This window comes from Panthera tigris, chromosome D1 (assembly GCF_018350195.1).
Source record: "Panthera tigris isolate Pti1 chromosome D1, P.tigris_Pti1_mat1.1, whole genome shotgun sequence".
NCBI classification, from domain to species: Eukaryota; Metazoa; Chordata; class Mammalia; order Carnivora; family Felidae; genus Panthera; species Panthera tigris.
Window position 1 is genome coordinate 69,717,114 of NC_056669.1, and position 23,742 is coordinate 69,740,855.

At 43.7% G+C, this 23,742-nt stretch overlaps 1 protein-coding gene across 2 annotated transcripts in view; it reads left to right on the forward strand.

Moving 5' to 3' along the window:
• The window catches only part of SPON1 (spondin 1), a 257,617-nt gene that overhangs the window by 32,736 nt on the left and 201,139 nt on the right, over nucleotides 1-23,742 (forward strand). The window lies entirely within an intron of this gene.

Consider the following 23,742-nt stretch of genomic DNA (forward strand, 5'->3'; position numbering starts at 1 on the left):
TAAATAAAATAGAGTTAAATCCAAAGAGTGAATGGATCATAGTTTATTTAAACAGTAGCCTATTGAAGGAAATTTAGGTAAATTTTTAAAATATTATAAATAATTTTATAAAGAAAACCCTTTTCATTTATTTATTTATTTATTTATTCAACAAATATTTATTAACACTAGCTTGTACAGGCATGTTCTAAGCAGTGAGAATACAGCTATGATCAAACAGACAAAAATCCCTGCCCTATGAACATTGCTTTTTTTTTTTAATGTTTATTTTTGAGAGAGAGAGGATGAGCAGGGTAGAGGCAGAAAGAGAAGGGAACAGAGGGTCTCAAGCAGGCTCTGTGCTGATAGAAGAGAGCCCAATTGGGGGCTTAATCTCATGAACTGGAAGATCGTGACCTGAACCTAAGTCAGATGCTTAACCAACTAAGCCACCCAGGTGCCCCTGAACATTGCTTTTCTATATTTTAAATCCTATTCATGGATAGAACCCAAAGTTTCTGTACCAGATACTTTTTAGGCTCTTGATGTATATTAAAACACTTTCTGTCACACCTGATCAAGTAGGAATTTGAGTAGGAGCCTGACTCAGAGCTTACTTTTAGAAAGTATGTATAACCTTTGCCAAGTTATTCTTTGTGTGCCCCCTTGGACACAAAAATGTCCCTCCATTTGACCCCAGCTGATACCTGAAGTTCCACAATCCTTTGTTTGTGGGAGACCAGGGTATTGGCTAGAAGGAGTCCCCATCATTTACCACATGGTTACTAAACCACAATTTACAAGTCCCATTCTTGTGTAGTTACCTTTTTTTTTTTTTACATTTTTAAAATGTTTTTATTTATTTTGAGAGAGATAGAGAGATAGAATATGACCAGGGGAGGGGAAGAGAGAGAGAGAGAGAGGGAGACGCAGAATCTGAAGCAGGCTCCAGGCTCTGAGGTGTCAGCACAGAGCCCGATGTGGGGCTTGAACTCACGAACCATGAGATCATGACCTGAGCAGAAGTCCGACTCAACGGACTGAGCTACCCCGGGTGCCCCTCAAAGGTCATTTTTGTCAAAGCATCCATTTCTGACCACATCTTATAAAACAATACCTGCATCACTCAATCCCATTTATCCTGCTTTAGTTCTCTTTATTTGACTTATCACCATCTGACATGTTATAACTTGTGGGCTTACCTCACTATAATATCAACTCCATGAAAGTAGGGACACTGCTTTGTCAAGCACTGTATCTATTCCGTACTGTCACAGTGCCTGGTACATAGTAGGAATTTAATAAACAGCTGTCAATTTCTTAGGTGTGCCTTTTTAAATTCAGCCCTAAAATAAGTTGTTCTTTTTTGACAATGGAATGACACTGACGGTATGGTAAAGACAAGGATTCTGGCACCAACTTTTCACCCCTTTCCTTCTCAAAGTCAGCTGACGTCCCAGGGTTTCTTCATATGCATCTATATGAGGACACACATGCTTATACACACCTCCTAGCCTCTTTCCAAAGCAGCCTATACTTGTACAGATGCCTTTCTGGCTTCCTAGTACAGGACCTTGCCTGAATCCCAATTTAATGTTATCATCTTTGTGGCAACATAGCCACTCACCCCCTCACTGACTGCATAAGTTTGGGCCACTTAATTTAACCTTGCTAAGCTTCAGTTTCCTTGCCTGCCTGTCAGTTTGGAAAAATACTAACTCGGAGAGTTGTAAAGATTAGATAAGGATCTCCAGTTTCTGCTTTGACATAGAAAGAGCTTGGAAGTCCACTCCTGTCCTCACAAGAAAAAGGCTGAAAAATTGAAAATCAAGAACTCTAATTATATCCATCAGTGAATTGAAGACACAAGACAAACGGCCCCCTCCTTGCCCCCAATCTGGAGAGACAGGGGCTACTGAGAATCATAGCTTATCAGGAGCAGAAGTTGCTGGAGACAGTAACTGATGGGGACACTTAAATGGTCACTGACAGATAGCTAGAGGCTGAGTATAGACTACCTTGAGTTAAACCCCTTGGAGCCCAATATTAAGGGATCTCAACACTTCAGTAAATTAAAAAAATTTTTTTAAATTGTTTGTTCATTTTTTTAATCTTTATTTATTTTTGAGAGAGAGACAGAGTGTGAGCAGGGAAGGAGCAGAGAGAGAGGGAGACACAGAATCTGAAGCAGGCTCCAGGCCCTGAGCTGACAGCACAGAGCCCAACGCAGTGCTCAAACTCAAAAACCATGAGATCATGACCTGAGCCAAAGTCGGATGCTCAACCTACTGAGCCACCCAGGCGCCCCAAATGTTTGTTCATTTTTGAGGCAGAGAGAGAGAGACAGAGCATGAGTGGGGAAGGGGTAGAGAGAGAGGGAGACCCAGAATCTGAAGCAGGCTCCAGACTCTGAGCTGTCAGCACAGAGCCCAATGCAGGGGTCAGACTCACAGACCGCGAGATCATGACCTGAGCTGAAGTCGAGGGCTTAACTGACTGAGCGACCAAGGCGCCCCCACACTTTTGTGAATTTTACCTCTAGAAGCCCCACCATGTTCTCACCTGGTGAAGGTGAGAGAAAAATTTTCTCCTGCTTCAGGCAGAGGGAGGGAAACAATAACCATTTTGAAATATATCCAGAACAGTCTCCATAATAAGACCTGCCCTCAAAGGAGACTACCAGAGCCTTATCTGAGCTGGGAGAAGGACAATTAGCCAACTCTAGCCACCTCTAGCCTTCCTATCTCATATAAGGGGAGGAATAAAGGCTAAGAAACTTCTGAAAATCATAGCCAGAGACTCTGGCCCAGTAAGAAATCTGACATTAATAATAAGGTTATAGACTGCTTCCCCTTCCCAATACCTTGTTGTCTCATCAACAGGATTCCAGTATAATGACAATCTAAGAGGGAGTTTCTAGAGAAAACCAAAGATAATAGAGGAGACAGAAATAAAAATACTAGAGGGTATTGAAACCTCTGACACCTACAACCAAAGCAAACGTTAAACACAGCCTAACTTCTAACCAGATAAACATGAAACTTCACGCTCACATTTTATTTATCTCAGTTCCTGTTATCCTATAGATCATCTCTGGCTTTCAACAGAAAATTACAAGGCATGCTAAAAGGCAAGAAAAAACACCATGAAGAGACAAAGCAAACAGCAGAACCAAACTTAGGGCAGAGATTTTGGAATTATCAGGCTAGGAATTTAAAATAACTGAATAATATGCTAAGCACCGTAAAGAAAAAAGTGTATAACATGCAAGAACAGATGGTAATGTAAGCAAAGAATTTGAAATTCTAGGAAAGAATCAAAAGAAAATGCTAGAAGCCAAAAATACTGTAACAGGTAATGAATACCTTGGATGGACTCATCAGTAGATTGGACGTGGCCAAGGAAAGGATCAGTGAGCTTGAAGATATGTCAATAGAGGTGTTCCAAGCTGAAATGCAAAGGTAAAAAAAAAAAAAAAAAAGAATGGACAAAAAAAAGTTCAGAATATCAAAAAACTGTGGGACAATTACAAAAGGCATAACATAGGTACAATGGGAATACCAGACCAAAAAACTGAGAAAGGAGTAGAAGAAATGTTTGAAGATTAGATGAGCTAAATAAAAAAAACTTATCAAAGTACCTGGTACATACTATGTGATCAATAAATGATAGCTATTATAACTACCACTATCATCAATTGATAGATCCAAGTACCAGAAGAGGAAAGGAGGGTATGGATCAAAGACAACATTTTAGAGAGAACTTATTCTTAATTGGGGATGGGGGGGGGGGGAATACTTCTTTATTTGAGGGCAGGGCAAAGGCAAAGGAAACTGGTGAAAATATACAACAATTTGATGAATAAGAAATGAAGGTGATAGAGTTCACGTAGGATGCTCTCCATATAATTCAGACTTTAATAGTAATATCTCCCTCACGAGATTATTGAGAAGATCAAATAATATATAACACTGCTTTTCAAATTGTAGTGAACATCAGCATCTCCTGGGCTCTTGTTTATAATGCACCTCTCTAGGTCCCGACCCCGAGAATTTGATCCTACGCATGTAAGAGGGTGAGGAGCTGGGGCAGAGAGCCCTGCACTTTTAAGAAACACCCCAGGTAAATCTGGTACAGGTGCCTCACAGACCACGTTTCAAGAAATGTATGGACATATTTGATTCCAGCTTGACCAGAAACATGCTCAACAAGTGTTTTTCAAGTAGGGAGAGGCAGGCTCATCTGTAGAGGGGGTCAGGATGGGGCTGAGGACTGAGGAGTTGGAAGAGGCTGGGAACAAGGGCAGGAGTAAGTATGAAGTCTATAAGGTGAACGGAAAGACTGCCTAGCGACAGAAAACACACGTTCCTAGGAGGAAGCTTCAGACTAGATTTGTAATTGTCTCCATCAGTCCTCAAGAGCCTGGTTGCCGGAGCCAAGTGAACAGGTGATGTGATTTTCGCAGGGCTGACAAACCCAGGGGTACAACGGAAGATGGGAAGAGAAACCAGGTAGTGGTTGGAGGAGGGGGAACCAGGGCACCATTGAGGAGGCTGGTAAGGGTCCAGACTGGGGAGGAGGCAGTGCCTCTAGCATCTCCTATCATTAAAAAACCCAGAAGGTCCTAGCTCTGCACATCTCCCCCAACCATTACCTCATTTCTCTGCCCCCACTTCAGAGCCGAATATCTCAAGAGAGTGATGTCTACGCGTAGTTTTTCTTCTGTCTTCACCATCCATTCACTTCTTAACCCCTTCAGCCTAGATTTAGCCCTGTTACTCCACTGAACTGGTTCTTCCAGCTTCTTCAGTGGTCCCCGTGTTGTCAGTAGACCCTTCTCCATCATCTCCTTATATATCCTTCAACGTCAGAGAGGGCTAACCACTTGCTGTTTCCTAAAACACTCTCCTCTTGTGTCTTCCCAGTTTTATTTATTTTTCTTTCTGGCTCTGGCCATGGCTTTGTTTGCTTCTTTTCTCTACCTGACCTGTAAATCTGTTTCTCAGACTTGGCACTGTTTACATTTGGGGTCAGATAATCCTTTGTTGCAGGCAGCTGTCCTGTGCATTGAAGGGTGTTTAGCAGCGTCCCTGGCTTCTACCCACTGAAGACCAGTAGCACCCTCCCACACACCAATTGTGATAATCCAGAAATTTTCCAGATGTTGTCAAATGCCCCCTGGGAACAAAACTGCCTTCACCAAGACCCACTGCTTTATTTTATTTTATTAAAATTTTTTAAAATGTTTATTTAATTTTTTTTTGTTTTGAGAGAGAGAGAGACAGAGACAGAGCACAAGCAAGCAGGGGAGGGCCAGAGAGAGAGGGAGACCGAATCCAAAGCAGGATCCAAGCTGTTAGCACAGAGCCTGACGCGGGGCTCCAACTCACAAGCTGCGAGATCATGACCTGAGCCAAAGTTGGATGTTTAACCGACTGAGCCACCCAGGCACCCTGAGACCCACTGCGTTAAATGTTGCACTCCCCCAAACTCAGTCCTGTGACCTTTCTGTCCTTTCTGTACAGTCTAAGTTTGGCTCATTCATGCCTACGGCTGTAAACATCACCTACATGATAATGATGCCTATTCATACTTCACTTAAACATTTGTTGCCCACTGCCTTATTCTAGACTTTGGGCTGAGAGAGAGGATAAGGTAAGACTGTGGCTTTTTGAATTAGACAGCATGGATTTATTTGTATATTATATACATATATATATATATATATTTTTTTTTTATTTTTAAGTAGGCTCCACATGGAGCCCAACATGGGGCACAACCCTGAGATCAAGACTTGAGCTGATGCCAGGAGTCAGATGCTTAACCAACTGAGCCACTCAGACACCCCACAGACCACATGGATTTAAATCCCTGTTCTACTCTTTGCTAACTGTGTAACTTGAGCCCTCCTACTTTCCATTCATTTGTCTAAAAAAAAATAGAAATAATGAAGAGGTTAAACATACGAGAGACTATCTGAATCCTTGGCACATAATAAGTGGTTAAACATTAGTAATCATAACTTTTATAATCATTACCACAGCTCCTTAAGGGTAAGCACAGCGGGCTTCTGAAGCACAAAAGAGGTGTGGTTATCCCCATTGGGTCCAGTAAAACACTGTTGACAGTTTAGAGCCTAAGAGAGTTGAGTTCAAATCCTCATTCTGCAACTCCATTCTGTGGCCTCTCTAAGCCCCTTTCTTCCTCCCTGTTAAATGGGAATAATAATAATTGTACCTACTTCACGGGATGAATCAAATGAGGTCATTCTAGGAAAAGGATTTAACATGATGTTTAATACATTGGAACTAATAAACATTGGCACTTATTATTAGGGGGAACATGGGAGAAGTTAATCTTTAGCTTAATTTCAAAGCTTGAGGGGAGGGTGGCACTGGCAGAGGGAAGAGCAAGGCCAAAAGATTAGAGGCAAGGAAAAGAGTGCTATGATCTGGGAATGGCAAGGATTTCCAGGTTGCTAGTGCATAGCTTGGGCCTTGAGACGAAACTGGGGAAGGCCAGAATCTCAATGACCCTTCATGCTAGTTTAAGGCTATGGACTTTATCCTTTTACCAACTTCAGATGGAAATATATTTGTTGGCAAGGGGTGGAGAGTTTTAGACTAGGGAACAACAGTGTAATTAATTATAATTAAATATGCATTCAGGGAAGATAACTCTCATCAATCTAGAAGAATTTGACAAATGTAAGACCAGAGACCAGAAGGCTGGTTATGAGATTGTGGCAAGAGCCCCAGGAGAGATGATGAGGCCCACTCATCAAAAGATGAATATTCGTGGCAGGCATTAAAGAGCTCACATGTCCAGGGTCCCTGACCTGTTGAATACTGGGGACAAATGAAGGCTGAGTAGGACTCTGAGGCTTCCTGCTTGGCATGGGTGGTAGGCGACCAGTCCTTTGAGCCCTCTGCTGTCCCTCCATCTGACTGCCCCCTCCTCTCTTCTTGCCTCTGCTCATCTAAGTTCATTATCCCATTCACACTCGTGCCATAGCTCAGAACCTCCTTATCCCTGTCTTCACACCTACCTGGCCATACTCTCACCCTGAGTGAATATGTCTTCTGCTTCTTTGTGCTCACATCTGAGCCCTGCAGAAAGCCTCACTGCAGTACAGCTGGGTAGATTGTTGTGCGTTAGTTTTCTGTGGCTGCTGTAACAAATGACCGCAAACATGGAGGCTTAAAACAGCAGAAATGTATTCTCTCATAGTTCTGGAGTCCAGAAGTCCAAAATCAGTTTCACTGGGCCAAAATCAAGGTGTCAGCCAGACCATATTCCCTCCGGGGGATCTAGAGGAGAATCCACTCCTCCCCCCTTCCGAGGGCTGCCAGCAGTCTTGGCTTGTGGCCACATCACTCCAACCTCTGTCTTCATATGGCCTTCTCCCCTATGCCTCTGTCTCAAAACTCCTCCTACCTTCATCTTTTAAGGATGCATGTGATTGTATTTAGGGCCCACCCAGGCATTCTGGGATAAACTCCTCTCAAGATCCTCAAATTAATCTTATCTTTTGCCATATAAGGTTATATGCTTAGGCTCCAGGGATTAGGAAGTAAATATATTTTGGGGGGACATTTCTGCCTACCACACACATCTACTTAGGATCACTGACTTTGGAGGGCCCTCAATCTGCCTGGAAATCTGACTAAATTATTCTGGAAGGTTCTCTTTCCCATTTTCCTAGTGCTGACTTCCTCTAATTTCTTACCGTTCTTTACCTCTTTCCACATCACTGTCATCAAATGGCCTGCTCTCTTTCCCTATGGGGGGGGGGGGGGGGAAGGAAATCCCAGGACCAGAATTCCTTAACTTGCTGCTATCAAGTTAATCAACCTGCCTGCATCTTTCTTGACATCCTCCTACTAAGGTAACTGAGCACTCTCTCCCTCCTCCCAAGGCCATGTCCAATGCATGGGCTCTGGGAATCTCCCTCTCTAACCTTCTCAGGAACCTTTAATGGCCAAGGGCTCCTTCCCTCTTTTGTAGAGCCAGTCTTTCCTTTTCCATTAGAGCCTTTTCTCCAGCTCAAGGTTTATACCTCTTCCTCTGTGACTCTCCCTTCTTGAAATAACAACCAAAAATTTCACCATAAACAGAAACTGACCAATCCATCACTAAGTTCTCTTGATGGTACCTCCCAAAGTATCCTTCTAATTCACCATCTCTTTTCTTCGCAGCTCAGTCTTAATCCAGTCTGTTGTCATGTACCCCTGGATGGCCACAGTGACCTCCCTGTACCCACTTTGGTCACCTCACAGTGGTTCTGCCAAGTACCCTTCAGTAGCCTATAGGACCAATATTTCAACTCCATGGGGTCAGGACTCTGTTTCAGTTTCTACTATAGTCCCTGTGTCCCCAGCATCTAGAAATGTGTCTATTGTAAAGTAGATACTTAACAAATGTTTGTTGAAGGTACTACTTCAGCATCTAGAAATGTGTCTATTGTAAAGTAGATACTTAACAATGTTTGTTGAATTTTACTACTAAAATTTCAGGAAGGAGACAAAATTTCATATCAGCCTATAAGGCCCAGCAAGTTCTGGCCTATACTTATCTTTCTTGTCACAACAACTCCCCCTTACTCCCTGGGCTGTAGATACACTAATCTTTGAATAGTCCAAGTTCCCTCCAACCCCAGGACCTTTGTAAATAAATGTTTTTGTTGCTTTTTTTTAGAACACTCAACCCATTTTTTTCTACCTAATGTCAACCCAGTCTTCAGATCTCAGCATATATGTTGGAAGTTGCTCCCTTGGAACGTTTTCCTTAGCATCCTTATATACTCTCACTACACGTATATCTTTCATTTGTAGAAAATTCCATGACTATAATTGTGTTTATAATTGAGGACTATGTGTTTAATGTCCATCTTTCCCATCAGTTGATAACAGCAGGCATTATATTCCTTGTGCTTATCGTGTTGTCTGAGACACATAGTTGCCTAACAAATACATATTGCAGGAAGAAATGACAGATAATGGAATAATGGCAGGGCGGAGATCAGATAGTGGAAGATGAGAGAGGTTGGTGGAAAAGTCACAACTCCGTCTTGCACCTGTTGGAAAGCCCAGCAGATGATTCAGTTGGAGAAGTTCACTGTTGGTTGGAAATTTGAATTGGGAACTCAAGATTCAGGAGTTTGGGAACTCAAGATTGGGAACTGGATTCAGGCTGGTTATTTGGACTTTGGCTGTTGGCAAAACCATGATAGACAGGAAAGATTAGAGATACAAGAGGATTAACATCTGGAGATGAGAGCAGGATGGGATTAGGAGATGACAGGGAGCTCATTCTGGAAAGGAAGAGGCACAGAGGTCAAAGATGGATGTGGCAGAGGGAAGCATGGAGGTGGAAGGGAAGGCAGAGTTGGAGGGAGACATTAGGTAGAAGGCGAGGCCAGTGAAGGCAGAGAATGTGGAAGCTTTACATTCATTGAGAGGGGGAAGCTCCTGAGAACATAGGCCAAACGGGTAATCCAGGTGAGCAAAATGTGCACGTGTGTGTGCGTGTGTGCCTGTGCACGTGAGCACGCGTGTGGGGAAATGTGATTACTCTCTACGCAAGCTTGTTTCTCAATAGATTATCATGCATCTGTTCACAGCTATCCAAATTCACTGAGGCAGGTAAGCCAGGTGTGATGCTCTTTCTTTTCTATAAGCTACACTAAGTTGGATTCATATCTTATGTCTATGTCCTTTCCACTAAACCACACTTCCCCTGCGAAGCTACTCCTGTTCCTCCTCTGCCACCCCAGCCCCCAGTAGAAGCCACATCCACCTTAGGCTTCCATTGTCCTTGGTTCGGATGAATTTTCCTTTAATTTGTACCTCTTGTCCTCACTCTTCTAGACGGCAAGTCCCTTGAAGGTAAAGCATGTTTTCATCATCTTGGCATCTCCAGAGTCCAGCACAAAAATTAGTTCTTGGTAGTTAATTAATGAATAAGCGTTTGCTGAACAAAAACGCGGCTACATTTTATGTTTCGTTTCTTCGTTATGAAGTATTATATATGTCTATTTATGTATCCCACCTTTTTGGAGACGTGTTGCCTGTCCCTGCACCAAATGGTCCCCATTCTATGATATTTCTCGCATCTTCTCCCTGTGCGTCTGTTTCTAACAGCAACCCCATTCTCCAAATGTGATTGCACACATGTTACTAAATCAGTGTGTTCCAGCCTGAACCTGGGTTCTTGCTTCCCGTTCGGAATAGCTTACAGGCTGGGAATATGGATCCAGGCAGTCCCAGAGGCCCAGGCTAACAACTTCTGTTCATTCTGAGGCTGATTATGCAGGTTATTGAATAGATAGTCCTTTGCTTCTGTTCTTTGAACACACTCTGTGTAGCCTGTGTGTTTCATTGGCGAGGGCATGGGGGTGGTGCTCAGAGACTGAGAAAGCCAAGCCCACTCCACTTCCATATAGGCAGCTTTTTATCCTAGTTTGGGATTTTGGAATAAAAAAACAAAAACAACAAAAAAAAAAACCTGACTCTCTCAGTAAAGCAGTGATCATTAGTCATTTTAGAGCTACTCTCTGAGTAAGACTTGCAAATTAATCCAATTTGGCCATTCTGTGAAAAAAAAGAGAGAGAAAGGGGAATTAAGGGGCTTTGTGACAATTGTTTCCCCAAATTCTCTGACCCGCCAGTGGTTTTGTGGCTGCGCTTGCCCCTAAGTCCCATTCACTGTGTTGCCTGGATATGGAGTAGGACCTTCCTGGGGTATATGCAACTCAGATGCTTGAATTCTGTTCTCCATATTGCTACTGTTGAACACGCTGCCTCTGAAGCAACCAGTTTACCCAGCTGCGGGAAATCTCGCTCACCTTGTTAAATTTCTAAGCGCATCCCGGTGCACTTATTCTCAAGGAAGGTAGATTATAAGAAACAGTTCTGAAATATCTGGCCATGTCAACCATTTAAAAACTTATTCACGTCTCTAGATTTAGGCTCCATCCTGGTCAAGCACACCCCCTAGAGGATGTAATAGTTTCACTGTGCTTATCACCATACTACTCTTAGTAATGGCTAGCATTGATTGAGTGCCCGTTGGATTCCAGGCACTGGGTGCCCTATTGACTTTAATCTCTACAAGCCATCTATGGGAACGTGTTGCAAATATTTTAGAGATGAGGGAACAGACTCAGAGGGATTCTTTACTTGCTTAAGCCCACACAGCAATGATTCCCAAACTTTGGGGTGTTTTGTCCCTTGGGTTTTTTGTGGACAGGAGAAAGAAAGTTAAAGCCTGTTTATAGTTGCCATGGTCTTTAGGGAAAGGGGAGCATGAAACACAGTCAACTGAAAGGGCTGATTCTTTTGAAGCTTTTGTCCGCAATTAAATTAGAAGCTTATGCTGGGGGAGAGGCTGTGTGTGACAGACCCACATCCTGCCCCTCTCCCAGCCCAGGCTGCCTCTGGCCTACTTGAATCTGCCAGCAATTTCTGGATCCCCGGCCCCTCTTCTTCTAGCTACGTGGACTGAGTGGGCCCCGCCCACTGACTGTGTCTGTGCTGTGCCAGCTTCTTCTTTTTTATTAGTCTATTTTTTAATTTATTTTGAGAGAGAGATAGAGAGTGAGTGGGGGGAAGGGCAGAGAGAGAGGAAGACCAAATCCCAAACAGGCTGTGCCCTGCCAGCTCAGACCCCGATGCGGGGCTCAAACTCACAAAACTTGAGATTAGGGCCTGAGCCGAAATCAAGAGTCAGATGCTTAACCGGCTGAGCCCCAGGCACCCCCTAACAGGAAGTAGTATGGTAGCAAGCACAGAATTACATGGGGAGGGCAAGGAAGGAGGGGCCATCACAGACCCACAGCATTCTACCCATTCTGAAAGGCCCATTTTTATTTTTATTTTTTTATTTATTTTGTTTTAAATTTTTTTTTTTAACGTTTATTTATTTTTGAGACAGAGAGAGGCAGAGCATGAACAGGGGAGGGGCAGAGAGAGAGGGAGACACAGAATCGGAAGCAGGCTCCAGGCTCTGAGCTGTCAGCACAGAGCCCGACGCGGGGCTCGAACTCATGGACTGTGAGATCATGACCTGAGCTGAAGTTGGACGCTTAACCGACCAAGCCACCCAGGCGCCCCATGAAAGGCCCATTTTTAACAATGTAGTTTGAAATCAGAATACATCTTACCATTGGTGTGCACATGAAACAGAGGAGTCCTTCTCCCTAGATAAACCATTACTGGTTCACTGATGCCTCCTATACTCGGTAGCATCTTAGATTTGAGGAACCACAGCAGGTTTTATCTTGTGTGTCAGTGCTGATCCATTGGTGGAAACTATCTGGAATTTGGGAAGAGAAGAGTCTGGTGCTGTGTTCTGGGGAAGAACGATAAGCTGGGGCATGCATGTGTGACCATGCCAGGCATTGGCACCTCTGTGCCATGTCTTTGGAAGTAAATGGAAGAACACATTCCGTATCTTTAATTGTAAACTGAGGGACATAATACACAGGAGACATTTTCCAGGGACCAGATCGGAAGCCTACCTCTTCTTACATAAATTTATGGCTTTGGTCTTTTTAAGTAGCATTGTAAAGTATTCGTTTAATTACAAAAAGTGGTATATTCTTGTTGTAGAACAAACATATAGAATTATGAAATTTTTAAATTTCATTGTATGGATGTTTTATTGTTTATATATTTTTTTTTACCTCTTTTTCTATTGCAAATCAATATGCACGTTCATATGTGTATGTGTGCACACTCACCTGTGTATCTATAAATTTTAGAAGCAGAATCCTGGATAAACGTAATTTTAAATAGGTCCCAAACAGTCCGCTTTACCTTTCCTCATTGAGTTGTAGCTTGAGGATTATTTCCTGGTTTTCATTATATAAATACGTGGAGGAAAAAAAAAACAAACAAAACCTTTGACCGTAAAAACTTTTCTTGTGTTGCAGTTTAGTTTATTAAAATGGTTTCCAGTCTATTAAGAGCTATGAAGGTGATTAAAGTTTTTGATAATTTGTGAACTGATGTTCCAAAGACTTGGTTGATTGACACTTGTAACCGTGGATAAATATAAAGCTCAGTAATAAAGACTGTGTTCCCACTGCCAAATAACAAGAGAATATCGGAAATGTCTCAATGCACATCCATGTTGGCTGTTTGGCAACAGCTCTTGTGGGGAGCAGAGTGAGTGGTGCTGCCCCCTGTGCCGTGTGCTGGGGGCTCAGGAGTCTTAGCAACACCTCCAGGGAATATGTGAGCTCTGGGTCACCTCTGACTTTACCTGCCTTAGCTGAATTGCTCATAGCAGACTGCAGAAATGTCCATAAACTGCCAAGACTATGGGAGGGATCTCTGAAGTGTGAAACCACTGCTTTTCCTTCTTATGGGTCAAGTGCAGGTGGCCACAGAGGCCTGAACAGTTGACGACTTATACCGAGGTCACCTAATATTAGGACTAATTCTTTTTCTTTTCTTTTTTTTATGTTTCTTTTTCTATTTTTGAGAGAGAGGGAGGGGGGTCTGGGGTCAGGGGAGAGAGAGGGACAGAGGATCTGAAGCATGCTCTGTGCTGACAGCAGTGAGCCCAATGTGGGGCTCGAACTCATGAACTCATGAACTCACGAACCTTGCGATCATAACCTGAGCCAAAGCCAGACGCTAAACTGACTGATCCACCCAGGCGCCCCAAGGGACTAATTCTTTTTCTGTCTCTTGGCAGGGAAGAGGAAGTCCAAAACAGGGAGGGAATCTCATGGCAGGTTCAGACAGTACTGTTCCTGGACATCCTACTACTGATGCCTCAGGAATTTTCTTTTCTTGGTGGGTTCAGTGACAGTGTCTACACTTCGTAGGCGCACTTGCTATGTTCGAAGTACTTTCCACGCCCTATCTCACTTAATATGATTCATTTGAACCACTGAGAAGCCAAGTGGTTCAGGAAATGAGTAAGGTGAGTCTACCCTCTGTGAACTTTCCATTTGTGCTCACCTGTGAAAGGGTTTAACTGGTGAGACCAGCAGATCTGAAAGCCTGAGTCCATTGTGCTGTCCCTGCATTCAGGAAGGAGGCAAAAAGCATGTGCATCCAGGTAGACGTTATACCAACACACAGCCAACTTATTCATGCGTTTATTTGGAAAAGGGCCCATGTAACTATAGCATTGGTGATGTTTTTTTTCTAAATTTAATTAGTCGTCAACTGAACATACTGTTCATTTATTGCTAATGGCTGCTTTAAAACAAATTCTCAGAGTAAGGAAGGTTTTTTTTTTCCTGTTATATTTTTATGCTCACATTAAAAAAGAAATATAAACCCAACGTTGTTCAAAAAGAATTTGAGATAGCTCATATCTGGTTGAATCTAAAATTAACACTTTTAAAGTAGAATTTTAAAATGATCATTTTAGTAGGGCTTTGGGGACTTGAATTGGGAAAGTCAGGAAGCTTGGTGTTGACTCACACAATTCCTTTTATCTCTGCAGACAGTAATGTGCTACTGTCTCATTTCAATCCAGGCAACAGTTGGTGATCACTTACTCAGTGCCAGGCACCGGCCTTTGGCCAGTGAAACCTGAGCGCATTGCGCGGCCGCTGACTGCAGATTGCTTCCAAACTGGATGCAGGGCGTTGCAACTCTGCAAGGCAGGCTTTATACCCCCTTTGCAGGTGCCCGCGGATTGCGGGTACAGAGGGGGACTTTTGTATGGTCCAGTGCTGCCGTCAGGCCCATTTGAACTGTCAGCGGCCCGCCTGGCATATAGTTGCATTTTCCTACGTCCAGATGAGAAATTGAATTTTACCCTCCAGAAGTATTCATCATTAAGGAAAATATTACAAACCACTTTCCAAGTTGAGACTGAACACATGGCCAAGTGTAACTGAATTCAGGGCCCTGAAATAACATTGTTTCTTTAAAGCACTTTCATTGAGATGAAAGCCAATGAAGTTATAAATAACAACAGTTGAACTTATTTTAGAACATTTTCTCACCCTTTGGTTAATAGAGCAAGCCAAATAATAAAATAAATGAAGCATACCGATTTTAAAAATCAGTATTAATGTGTTTTGCTTTTTTTAAATGAAAATCCTTGTTCCTGCATTAGGCATTAACTGAAGGATCTTAAAATTATCATTATTTTTGTTTGTAATAATCTGTAAGTGACGCTTCTTTTTTGTCTGGCTTAAATATGGACTGACCCTTCTGCAAAACACATCTTCCACTTCTAGAGAACCTAGTGCTTACATCATGTCCACATTCATCCTCTCGGTGAGCTCCATGATAGCCCTGCGATGGAGACAGAACTGGGTTCTTATCCACATTTTACAGGCGAAGGATCAGAGGTTGAGCCACTTGCCTAAAGTTACCAAACCAGAAAGTGGCAAGGCCAACCATATGTGGAGGAGTCATGCTGCCTTTCTAAATCTTTACAAAGTTAGACCCTCAAATGGAAGATTTTCACCAAAACTCTGCTGCTAATCAGCACATTGCCAAAGTTAATTGTTGGATTGGCTGAGACTAGCTAAGTAGCTTGAAAAATAGATACATTCTGATAACGGATGCACTACATAAACTATTTTTAGGCTGCTTGTGTTTTCGTACTTGTTACATCGTTGTAGTGTATCGACCAAACTCATGAATCATGGACTATTTAGAATGAGAGTTCACTGTTATCAAACTGTGTTTGGTGTTATATTTTATTGATCGCCTGCCTGATTGATTAACTTATACTTGGTTTTAAGAAGTCTTTGCCAGAGCTACTGAGCAATTCTTTACCTCCCTTCGCCTATGAAATAACCCTGGGGCAAGGTACTGCTTAGAGTAGTTGGATCTTGTTGCTAATTTGTGTGTAGAAAGGGGTTATAATGTGTTACAATGCAGGGATATATTCAATCTACAAAGAGCAGAGGGCCTCTGTTTGAATTTGAAGCACCTTTTAAACAGCTGGCTCCACCTCTGTAGGTCTCTGCAGAAAGCCCTCACTAGGTTCCAAATGGAAAAGAGATCTGCTCTGCCAAAGTTATCAAGGCTGACATCTTAAAGCACCCAGGTAGTCACTTGGGAATGGAAAAGAAAGAATGGATTCAAACATATTAGAGGTTGAGGTTTGCTGTGAGGTTTAAAAGAGGATACAGAAATTTCTAGTTTAATGATGCCTATAATTGAGATAGAAGACAAAGGAAGGGCAGGGGGACGGGGAAGGGAAGGGACTGAGTTTGAAATCCCATATTCTATTCCTGAGGAGCTTATAACCTGGTCTGGGAATGCAGGGTTGACAGGGGAGGGGAACAGATAAGCAAACCAATGATTGCACTGCAGTGTGATAAGGGCTGCAAGGAGATCTGCAGAGCATGCTGGAAGGTCAGTGGGAGAGTGGGGGCGGAAAACAGAAGGGCTCCTAGTGGATGTGACCCTTGGGCTAAGTTGTAACGGAATTAATTAGGGAGAGTGTAGTACAGAGCATTCACAGCAGAGGGGACAATACAGCACTCAAAGACCCAAAGTAAAAGAGTGGCCAGTAGATCAGGTGAGTTCAGTGGGCAGGAGGGTTTTGGATGGTGAAAGACAAGACAGTCGGGGCAGTTCAAACGTGAAGAGTCTGGTAATAGCAGCCAGCATTTATTAAGCATTTACTGTAAGCCGGGGACAGCGGAATAGCTCAGAATATGTTCAAAAGGTAACTGATTGGACTTGGGAGAGGAAAGAGGCACAAGTCCAAGGAGACTCCCAAGTTTCTGCCTTGATTGAAGGAGAGTTTATGAGGGAGGAGGGTGTTGAGCTCCACTGGGGGTACGTTACTCCTGAGGCCTCTTTATCATCCAGTTTGCTGAGAGGCAGTCTGACATTGTATTCAGGCATATGGACTCTGAAGCCAGATTGCCCTGGTTTGAATCCTAGCTCAGCCACTTCGGAGATTTATGACCGTGGGCAAGTTCCTTAATCCTGCTGTGCCTCAGCGCCCTCATTAGTAACACAGGCATAATAAGAGCACTTTAGCGTCTCCCTTTTAGAAGAGAGGAGAGCCAAAGAAGAGACCCAAGAGAAGCCCAGGAACAGCTTCCAGGAGGGCGTGTCTGCAGGGGTCCATGTGGTAGAGCTTTGCGCAGGACGAGGCTGTGAAGAGCTGTCAGATTTGGCGGTGAGGAGCTTGCAGCAGCGGTCACCGCCAGAGCAGGTTCAGCAGCGCCAAGGGGTGAGGAGGGAATGGCAATCTCTATCGCGTGCAGTCTGTGGGGGTGCAAATTAATTCAACGTTTCTGTTGGTTTGGCGATGTGTATCAAACGGAGAACGCTCATACCCTTTAACTCTAAACTTCCACTTCTAGGAATGAACCCAACAGACAGACTGAGACAAGTACAGGCTGATGCAAGTACAAGAATGTTGATTGCAGCCTTGTTTATAACAGAAAGGAAAAAAAAAAAAAGAGGGTTAATTGATCTAAAAGTCCACCATACAGGATTAATTAAAAGAAATGATGGGACATCTTGGCAGTGGAATGCTGGGACCAGTGGCTAAGAGCTGGTGTTCTGGAATCCAACTGCCAGCGTTTGAATTACCAACCGTGTGACCTCAGGTCTCCAGGAAACTTTCTGGGACTCTCAGTTTCCTTAGCATTAAAATGGGATAATTATAGTACTAAGTCATAAAACTATGCTGAGAATTCAGGAAGTTGATACAGACGAAATACGTAGAATATATCTGGCAAGATATTTTGCAAGCATTTAGAAATATATGGTAGATATATATGTATGGAGATTATTTTGCAAGCATTTAGAAATATATGGTAGATAGACATGTATGGGGATAAAGATCTATTTGGGGGATAGTAAGAGAAAACAAAGTTACAGAACAGCAAGATAAGATGAACCAACAGTTAAAACAGTGCTTTTTTTCTGGGAAATGGAAACAGACACAATTCACTTTCTACTTTACACATTTCTGTATTTCTTGCCTTTAAAACAAAGATATTTAATATCTGATTCACCTGGCTGTTGTAACCCACAGTCACCATTTTTGTCTGGTTCATGACTGTATGTCGTGGGCCGATCGGCACTGAATGAATGAATGAATAATGGGAAGCTGTGTTTAGGAGGAAGCTGCGTTGACCAAGATCGCAAAGATATAGGAGTTCGGTGCCAACAAGACTCAGGGTGACCTCAGGGAGGAGGTGGTGAGTCAAGGGTGAGAGCATAGATGCTGCCATTTCCCAGGACGTGGACAGCATGAGGAGAAAACAGGCCCAAAGCACTGGGATCTAATCCATGGCTCTGTTCAGCCCTTCTGAAACAGGCAGCATCTGAGAGCAGAACCATATATTTTAGAACGACAGGGGGATGTCTGTGCCATTGAGCTGTGTTCTACAGGAGAAAACCAAGGCCCAGAAAGGTTAAGTGAGTTCCCCCAGAATGAGTGTCTTTGACTTCCTGCTCTGGCGCTGGCTCCTTCCTCCAGGGACCTGACAGTGAGGCTATTTCTGATATAAATGAAGTTGTGCAAGAGGACATTTATTGGATCCCTGAGAACCCATTTCTTTTGTGTAATGTGACTTGTGCTTGGAAAGTTCACTGATCACCCATGCCCTTTATTTGTGAGGAACAAAGGGACTAGGAGCATAATTAACTCACCCACATCTCCCATTGTCCTTAAATCTTTTGTGCAAGCATTGATTGTTGTTTCTATTGTTGAAAGCAGGATTGTTCTCTTGGCAACAAGCATCTGGAAAGAGAGCTCAGCAGGGGGCTCAGCAGGTGACCCTGTTGAAGTTTGACCTTAAGGTTCAAGAATGAAAGAAAAAGGCAGAAAAGCACTAATTGAGCGCAGGGTCATTTTGAATTGGTTACCAGGCTAAACTATAGAATGCTTCGGGAGAAAAGACTTTTGGTTATTTTCAAGTACAGTTAGGAATTCAGGAGTATCAGCCAACTGAGTTCTCGAGTACAGGCCCTCAGGGGATCCAATTTAATGAATATTTAAGAACAACTTATTGTGAAGATATTACAATTAGCACAGGTAAATGGAAGCTTCAAATGTGCTCTTGGAAAACAGCCTTTTCTCACTTTTATATCTTAATCCTTACTTACTCATACATTGTTGTTTACTCTGAGTTTTTTTTTCTTCCTGGGGAAAAACGGATGTGCTCCGTAAGGGAGGACGGGCAGAGGAGAAAGCCTGAGATTTACGATCAGTTACAGCTGGATAAAATAGTGGCTTTGTCCTGGGGCACCTGGGTGGCTCGGTTGGTTAAGCATCTGACTTTGGCTCAGGTCATGAACTCATGGTTTGTGAGTTCAAGCCCCAGCTTGCAACCTGGATCCTGCTTCAGATTCTGTGTCTCCATTTCTCTCTGCCCCTCCCCTGCTCACCCTCTGTGTGTGTGTGTGTCTCAAAAATAAGTAAATGTTAAAAGGAAATTTTTTTAAATAGTGGCTCTGGCCTTTGGGAAAGCTGTGTGTTTCTCAGGAACTCACTAACTCCCCTGAACCTCACTTCTCTCCTCTGTAACAAAGGATCATGCTACCTATTTCAGAGGGCTGGTCTGCTGATTCATCAAAATCATGTTTAAAAGGCCTGGCACATGGCTCAGTAAATTCTAGCTTCTTTCCCCTAAACTTCTGTTCCCTCACTGTCTGAAAATATCAAGTGATAAATTACTGAAATCTTTCAGCAGGGGAAGAGCAGGCAGCGAATTTGGCTCTTCACCACCTTTTGCAAATACCCTGAACTTTATCCGTAGAATCATCTCCCTTTCTGTGGCAGAGTACAGAGAAGCGAAGGTGAGGAGCAAAATTAAAAGCAAGTTCATGTTGGTTCACATGGAAAACCAGTGGCCACGGAAGTTCTAAGTTTATCTCAGCCTGTTGGTCACTCTTTAAGATCTCTGGGTAGGATCACGTAGGATGTGGGCCCAAGGGAGCCACCAAAGGCTCTGGAGAGGAGCATGTTTAAGAGGCAAGCATGGTGGTCAGACCCGAGAGTGGCAGGAGATCATGTCCGGGAAGTTGGCAGGGGACAGGTCAGGTGGGGAATTGCAGGCTGGCATCCCTGAGTTTGGATTTAAAAAAAATTTCTTCAATGTTTACTGATTTTTGAGACAGAGAGAGAGAGAGAGAGTGCGTGAGCATGAGTGGGGGAGGAGCAGAGGGAGAGGGAGATACAGAATCCAAAGCAGACTCTGAGCTGTCAGCACAGAGCCCGACGCGGGGCTCGAACTCACGAACCGTGAGATCATGACCCGAGCCGAAGTCAGACACTTAACCAACTGAGCCACCCAGGTGCTGCATACCCCCCTTCTCTGCCTCCAGTTTGGATTCTAAATGCAGTGGGAAGCCATTGGAAGTCTTTAAACAGGGAAGTGACATGACTTTGACTTGTAATTTTAAATGTGCGCCCTGGCTTCTGCAGGAAGATGGGATTGCAGGGGTTAAGTGTGGAAGCAGAGAGAGAAATTAGGAGGTTGCCACTGTGGTTTGTGGAGTGTGGGTGCTCTGGGGTGCTGGAGAGAGATACTGTGGAGGCACACCTGGCAGGCAGTCAAGGGGAAGCTTAAATAAGATAACATAGTGAAGTTCCGTGCGTGTAGTACACATTTAACAAATGTGAGTTCCCTTCTTCCTGGGTGCTACAACTATATCAACAAAACGATGCTTTTCAATTCAATTGGATTTGGGGGGATGATACATTAACAGCTACATTTTCTGAGCTGTGGATTTGCTCTTTGGAGCAAGGGCTGACCAGGAGATTAAGGCGAGCTCTTGCTGATCACAGCATGCCTATTGGGAAAACTTGCCAAGGGAGGGAGAAAGTAAAGAGAGGCAGGAAGCAGGGAAAGAAGGAAGAGAAGTACAGAAAAAAGCTTGGAAGGAGTGATCCAGGGGCCTCTTGGCAAATAGGAAGATGCTGCGTGTTCAAAGTGCTGGCATCATAGCCAGATTTGCATCCTTCAAAGTGACAATATAGGATGACAGGGCAGTGGGCTGTGATTCGAACTAGGAAGAATCCTGGAAGCCATCTCACCCAGTGTCCTCATTTGAGGAAACTGAGATCCAGAGAGAAGTGACTTGTGCAAAGCCACATCGATAATGGCAGATACAGGGCTGATTGCAAGACGTAGTGGAAAGAGATTGATTTGTAAATTAAGAGAGACCAGGGGCATCATTTATTCAGTAAACATGTACTGAGCTCCTGTTCTGAGACCAGCTCTAGGCACTGGAAATGGTGCGATGAAACAGACAAGGTCCCTGCCCCCGTGGAGCTTACCCCTAGTCTCTCCTTTTACAGCAGCTCTGCCATTGAGGTCAGTGATTTCTGCCTCCGTGATTCAGTTTCCTCTTCTCTGAAAAAGGAGTAGTAATACTTCTCTACTTTTAATTAATTCATTTATTCATTCTGCAAAGATTAATTAAGTGTATGTGCTGTGTCCAGCACCGTGCTAGGTGCTAGGGGCACAAAGGTAAGCCAGGTAGACCCAGTTCCTTCTTTTGCATATGAGGGACTAGACTCAAGATGGTTTTCATCCTAAGTCTCCATCAAAATCAGCCAAAGACTTTGCTACCCTGGCCCCATTTCCAGAGCTTCTGGTTCAGCTGGTCTGGGGTGGGAGCAGGTACAGAGTTTAGCACACCTGGCTCAGGGTCTGGAAGCCTTCCCAGAGGAAGTGGCACATAAAGTGAGACCACGAGCAGAAGCCGGTCTAGCAGCAAGAAGGAGAAACAGCATCTGAGAGGGAATCGCCGTGAGAGTTGGAAGGGTCACAAATGGACACTCTTAACACAGTCCATGGCCAACGAAGAACACTCAATCTATTGCTGCTTTTCTGTTCCTCTCTCTCCCTTTGTTCTTCCCAGCCCCATGCCCTTCCAATTCATGTTCTTTCTCCTACAATATACTGTGTTGACAAGACAACAGCTGATTTTCTGGCTTCTAAGAATTATTTGGGAGAGCTTCTTCCTATCGTCAGTGAGCCTGAGCCAGGGAACTCACATCTTGGCTCCCTCCCTACTGCCCCCGGCTCAGGTGCCTCACTAGAGCAGAAGGGATGCCTCACACCGTTTTCCGCATTATCGTATCAGTTTGCTCAGCCCAACGCTCTACCTTTAGGCAGACAAAATGCATTCTCCTCAGATATTTGATTTGTTTTGCAAGTGCTTGGTACCCACTGGTCAGTAGTAACCGCATTGCATGTGTTTGACAAATAGCCACTATGAGTTACCACAAATCCACTTCCTTAAGAAAGATCCTTAGTGTTAAAATCTAGCTAGAGCAAAGCTTGGCATTTCCCCAAGGCGTGGAGAAGTTCACAGACGTGTACCATATTCTGTAAGATATAATAAGTCCATGCACGATGTCTGCTGTTTTCACACTAAAACAAAACAAAACCAAAACACGAGAGGGGACCCTGACCTGCTTTTGTATCCTGGAGAATGAAGGCATTCGATGACCCATTTAAGCCTCTTGTGAAATAACCTTCAGCAGTACCTTAACCCATCCTCATGGTGAGGGGATAGGGGAGGAGGGAGCACAATTTTGCCCTGTGCTGATATCTGCTGACTAAAGCAGAGTACAACCCAAGCACCATAGATAAGGAGGAGACTGGGGTGTTGGGGAGAAAAATCAGTCTTCTGCTGGAAATGTCATTGTCTTATGCTAGGGTAGGGGAGAGTCACAGAGTCTTACATTTCTGTTTATAATCTTCTAAATGCAATGTAAAAATCGCGTTATTTTTCCTGCCTGTAAGCTAGCCCCATCCTTTTCCTCCTACCCCCTCCCCACTTTTCCTCATTTTGGTCATGTTGACATATGGGTGAGACCAGAAACAAAGGTTTCTGGCTCATCCTAACAACCATCTGTCCACACTTGCCAGTGAACTAAATTTGCCAAGAACTCCCACGCCACACGCTCTTGGGAGAGGCAGGCTGATAAGCTTTTGCTGGTGATCTGGGCAGGGTGGTGAAGCTGAATACATGGGGAACTGTAATCCTCATGGAGACAGGGCTGGGTCCCTCTCTGCCTAGATGTGCTGACACTGTAAGAATGACAGAATGAGGATGGGGAGAGGGGTCAACTCTGATGTTTAAAGAGCCAGAACTGCAAATAAAATCTGTATGGGATCCTCCCCCCCCCCCCCCCCCCCACATCCCAGCATCTGACCTTACCAGAATCCTCTCTCCAAAACTCCAAGCTTCTCTGGGCACACAGGGTCTTTCTGGAGGCTGGTGATGTAGTGGAAAGGCCACTGGTTTAGAACCAGACTAACCTGATGTGAGTTCACTATCAGCCTGGTGAATCTGAGTAAGTGACACCATTTTTCTGAGCCTCAGTTTCTTCTGTGAGATGGAATATATATTCCCCTCTCAGGGCTGTTGCGGACTTTAAATGAACCAACATGGCGAATGCGTATAAACTCCAGCACGGTGACTGGGACACAGAAGGTCCTCAGCAAACTTGAGTTTTCACTCCTAACTTTGTCCTTTGCCAAATGAAGTCAAACCACTGAAAGTCCTCTTCGCATTCAAGAGACACTCATTTGTCCACGCCGGAAGGTGTCAGCGCAGTGTGAAAAGGCTTCCTGAACAGCTACAGGCAGAGCAGGAGAGATGTACACTTTGCTGAGCTGATCATAAATCTGAAAGAAATAATTATGTAAAGTATTCAAGATCAATTCAGTGAGAAGATGCCTCATCTGCCTTGATGGGCTTTTCAATTACTCATTTTTAGTACTGCATTATACCATTCTCTGGCAATAATTATTAAACATTTCCACTGTATTGCAATATAAAACTT